This window comes from Alligator sinensis, unplaced genomic scaffold, assembly GCF_000455745.1.
Source record: "Alligator sinensis unplaced genomic scaffold, ASM45574v1 scaffold897_1, whole genome shotgun sequence".
In the NCBI taxonomy this organism is placed as follows: domain Eukaryota; kingdom Metazoa; phylum Chordata; order Crocodylia; family Alligatoridae; genus Alligator; species Alligator sinensis.
The window spans coordinates 15,184-20,471 of record NW_005843805.1 but is presented as its reverse complement, the minus strand read 5'-3'; the positions used below and the strand labels follow the sequence as shown (position 1 = coordinate 20,471).

At 43.8% G+C, this 5,288-nt stretch overlaps 1 pseudogene; it reads left to right on the top strand.

The window, feature by feature from the left end:
* LOC112548953 overlaps positions 1-5,288 on the top strand; it is a 23,420-nt pseudogene that overhangs the window by 3,009 nt on the left and 15,123 nt on the right.

Here is a 5,288-nt window from a genome sequence, read left to right as displayed (position 1 = left end):
CCTGATGCAGCGGGGAGAGAAGAGTTGCAGTGGGGTGGCACCCGGTGCGGGGAGGTAGTGGGGTCGCACTCAAAGTGGGGCCGAGTGGGAATACATACGACGCGGCAGAGGGGTGCGGGGACAGAGGGATCTCTTCTGGGGGGGCAGGGGGGAAGTGGGGTTATATCTAATGTAGTGGGGAGGCAGCTGGGTTGCACCTGTTATAGCAGAGGGGCTAGGGGTGAGTGGGGTCACACCCAATGCAGTGGGAGGGGGGCAGGGAAGAGGGGTCATTCCCAATGCAGCAGCGTGGGGGAAGGCAGCGGGGTCACTTCTGATGCACTGCATTGGGGAGGGGAGCTGAGTTGTAACCGGCATGGCAGGGGAGCAGGAGGGGCAGTGGGGTCTCACCCCATGGGGTGAGGGGGCAGGGCAGCATCAGAGTCACACCCAACCCAGTGGAGGGGAGGTGGGGTCAGCTGGGCCATACCTGACATGGCATGGAGGGAGTGGGGGAGTGAGGTTGCACTCAGTACAGTGGGCGGGGAGGGAGGGAGGGCAGCGGGGTCACACCCAACTTGGTGGGCAACGAGTGGGATCACAATTCTTGATGGGCAATTTGCTAGTATATTTATGTATTTATTTATTTAATTTAGGGCATATTATTCACCACTTTTTCTCCTCCAAGTATGGATGGAGGGGTAAACAAACAAAACAGATAGACCTCTGTCACTTCAAACTTCTCATTTTGAAACTATTTGAACTAAGAACTTCCTTTATATCATGTCTTTATAAGACTAAGGTCAATGAAAATAGACTGGGATCCAAATCTGAACCTGGGTAAGCTCCAGCCCCTGCATATTCAGCATCATGTATCTATTTTCTGTGGCAAAAGCATCAATGAAGTGGAGAAGAAAAAGGAAGATAAAGACATTGTCATGAGAAAAGTTAATAAAAGATTATTGAATTTTGGTGGTTTTGGAAAGGGTTAAAATAGCAACTACAGGATGATCCAAAGTCTGGAAAGAATACCTTACCATAAAAGAAATCAGGATTTATGCCAACTCATTTATTGCAGAAAAAGGTAAAAACTGGTGACAAGAAAGGAAAAGTTTTTTGGTAGCTGATGGCTCTTTGATGTCAGAGAAAAAAGGCAAAATTAAATCTAAAGAGTGGAAGATTAAACCAGACGCTCAGATCTGAAGTGCAGGTATTCCACTTACAGTAAGCTACAGTTGGAACAAGTTGCTATTAGATGTGTTGCATTCTACATCGTATGAAATCTTCAGATAGAAAAAAGAAGGTAGAAGAACTGGAATTATTTAGTCTAGAGGTGAGAAGGCTGAAGAGGAGTGGTCATAGTCTTTAAAAAAGTGAAGTTTGGTTAGACAGAGGATGACATTAGACTATTTATTCTCTGTGTCTGCAGGGGCAGAAAAAGTAATGGTCTTCAGTTACAATGAGTAAAATTTATCTGTAATCAATGGTTTGGCAAGAGAAATTTTACATTGCTGTCTTGTCATGAAACTGGTTTTCCTCAAAGGAATTGTTCATAGCAGCATGCAGCAATAGACCCCTAAATTTATGAATGGATCTAATTTAGAGCAGAAAGTAATGCAGACTCTATCACACACTCAATTTACCTGCCCAGCCTACTATTTTATCTGATTTCTAATTCAGGGGAAGGGAGAGGGGAGTAATCATTGATTAATGGGATCCCAGTCTCAGTACTTGCTCTAATTCTATAATCTCATGAGTTTAAGCAGCATTGTTTTTTCTCCATGCCCACCGCCCATAATAGTCTGTGCAATGTGATGCTTCTAGTCATCTAATTTCAGTTTCCAGTTGTGATAATCAGTGTGCTGGCTCCCTCCACTGTGAAAATAAGTATGTTGTGCTCACCACCTTGGTATTTTTCCCTCTGCTACTTGTACTTTCAGATTCAAGATACAATGAAGAAGAAGGTGGCTTCCTCCTTGTGTCTGAGCTCCAGGGCCAGCACCTCTGTCCCTGGTTTGATCATTTTCTTCACTTGTTTTTGCATCCAGAAGCTGGAATCAGGTAGAAATATCTATTTGTGCTGCTTGCAAGGTTTTATGGTTTTATTCAGTGGTTGAATTATTGTAATGACTCAAGTCTTTTAGACAAAACTCAACAAAAATAGTCATAAGTTTCAGGGTAAATGATTGTCAATAGGTACTTTTTCCCCCCTTTTTTATTTTTTTATTTTTGAGAAATAAGCTTTCACTCATGCACTAGTCTGATCTCCCTTCCCTTCCATGTAATCATGTGGTTGTTGTTGTCACAACTTCCAGGGACTTTTATTCCAGCCCAGTAAATAAAAGAAACCTAATACCCTCTATTTCCTGCACTTGGCCAGTCAGTCCAACCAGCAGAGGATGTCAATCCTAGAGTACAAAAAAATCTAAAGGTCTCCTGAAACCATGCCTATTTGCACATGCATTCTTCTTTGAACCATTTCATCACTGGATAATACAGGTATAAAAACAGGTGTTAGGGGTGTGTGAAACAGTCCGTATTTGATTAGGATTCAGCCCGAATCAGGGACAGTGTGCTCAGCGGCGAACTGGAAGTGGACTGGAAGTATTTCCAGTCCACTTCCGGGTCCACGGGGGGGAGCAGACAGGGGGCCCCCCTGCACCCCTCCGGCTCAGCGATCCATCACGGGGGTATCCTAAGTGCCCCCCCCCCAGACCCAGGAGGCACCAGTCATCGATCCAGGGGGCACAGGGGTGCCCCCCAGCACACTCCCAAGTAGACCCGGAAGTGGACTGGAAGTGCTTCTGGTCCACTTCCGGGTCTGCTGCCAAGCGTGCTAGGGAGCCCCTCGCGCTTTTGTGGGACGCTCCATGCGCCCAGCATCACAGCACTCATGAGCCGCCTGCTACCTAGAGGTATGTAGAAAAAACATTTAAAGCTGTGTCTATATTCAAATCGCTGACTCTTTCCAAATCTCTCTGAATGAATTCATAGGGCTCCGATTCGATTTGGAGAGATTAAAGGGTGCTCTGATTCGATTTGGATTCAGAGATTCAGCCACTGAATCAAGCTGAATCTCCTCTGAATCGAATCAGGAACTGAAGCTTCGCACCACCCTACTAGGTATTGCTCCCTTTTTTCGCATCTGTTTTGTACCTCGTCAACTCTTTTGTCAACTTCCAAGTCACGTTCAGGAAACTACACCTTGACTGGGATGATACAAAATAGGTAGTCTTTACAACCAATTCTTAACACTTAAGACACGGACACCTCCCAGTCCTCCCAAAGGTATTCACCACCTTCTCATATTCCACAGGAAGAGATTGGGCCTCATAGTCAAGAAATCCCTAGGGGGCTTTTCTATTATCCTAATAGCCAACAATATGTGAACTCCCACTTTCAGTCCTTATTCAAAATGTATGCAGTTGACCTTTCAGAAAGACAACTAAAGGATAGAATAAAGGATAGACATAAAATAGACCTGATCAGGAAACAATTCTCTTTTTGGAAATTACTATATTTTGACATTCATTGTTATCACAAACTGGAATGAAATGTCAGGACACATGTTGTATGCTGAATGGTTCAGAAAATGTCCTATGAAAAGTGTTAACATGGTGTTTTACATATACTTAGGTCATCCCACCCACTTACAGGTACAACGTGTTATATAACTTATGGGTAGAGTTGTCAGGTCCGTGTATTTCTAAGGTTGCTTGACACTTCCTATTCCAAGATTGTGCTTTCGACTGCTTTTTCTTTTTTTTCCTGTTTAAGCTGCAGTTTTTTAATGTGGGTATCTGTATCGTGGTGATTATTTTGGAAATTCCTATTGTCTCTCTGAGCTTCTTATAGTTCTGTTTTGGCACATGTCACAGCCCAGTTCAGAGTAATTGGATCTGCTCAACCAATCACTGCTATTGTGGGACAGGACATCCTGTTACCCTGTCACCTGTCCCCCAGAGTGAGCGCGGAGAACATGGAAGTGAGATGGTTCCGAAACAACTTTGAAGCTTATGTGCATCTGTACCGTGATGGGAGAGATCAGTATGAAAAACAGATACCAGAATATTTTGGAAGGACAGAGCTATTGAAAGACAGCATTGCGGATGGAAATGTTCCCTTAAAGATTCTTAATATCAAATATTCAGATAAAGGGGAGTACAGCTGTTTTCTTCGCATTGGCAATACTACTGGTGCAACCATATTGGACCTGAATGTAGTAGGTCAGTGATTCATGTATTTAGTTTCTTTGCATGGCTTTCAAATTTTTAAATTTCATAATATGACAACTGTGGGAGCGTGCCTTTGGCTTGCTTATTTATGATGCAATGTGTCATGTGTACTCAGTGAACAATTACATTTAAAATTCATAAATCACAATTAAAATTTAAACCTTTTAATACATACATTTTAATATTTACTTCCTTGCCTAAAAATAGTTCCTGATGGAAAAACAAGGGTTCCTTAGGTAGAAATGAAAGGACTTCTTAATAAACATGGTTTTCTAGTGGTCCCAGACTCTATTCTGGGCTATGTGATTAAAGTGCTATTGCCAGTATAATAGAAATTGCTGATTTGCATGCTGGTGGTTATTTAGATAAGTCCAGCTGTGACAGGATAAAGTTACAAGGAAAAATCAGTATGTTTTTGCTTCTGCTAGATGAAATTAGGCTTTCGTCCCTTCGTGCACTGACATCTGCACATGGAGTCATTGCTTATGGCTAGGCTTATAAGACTTCTCCTCCCCTAACTTTGCCTTAAGGTACACATCTTCAATGCTGGATAAAAAGTGCCACTGCTGTCTTTGTACATTTTGGCCCCAGGGAATCCAAAGCAGCAGACAGAGGCTGGGTCCTCACTTCTACCACACAGCTGGTCAGACTCTAGCCCCATCCCAGCCTTATTCCTCCAATGAGAATATTAATAAGGTGTCAGGTGACCAGGGGGAAAGACAGCAACAAAAACCTGCCTTCTTCTTTTGGGACTTATCCCAGATCATGATTTTTGTGTGTGCCCTTGGACCTCTCCTTTGCTCCAGCCCTACTCCTGCCAAACTCCAGCCCTGTTTCTGCCTTGCTGCAGCCCTGCTCCAGTCCAGCTCCTGCCTTCTTCCTGTTTGTTCCAGCCGGATCCCAGCCTCATTACACGTCCTGCCTTCACTCTGTTTGGACCTCCTGTCTCTGATCTGCCTGTCTCACTGCCTTAATCCTAGTCCCAAACTTCAACTGATACCTGCTGTGACCCCATCCTGTCTACTGTAATTGGCTGAATGAATGCCTACAGCCCAGTTAATACTGACACAAGGG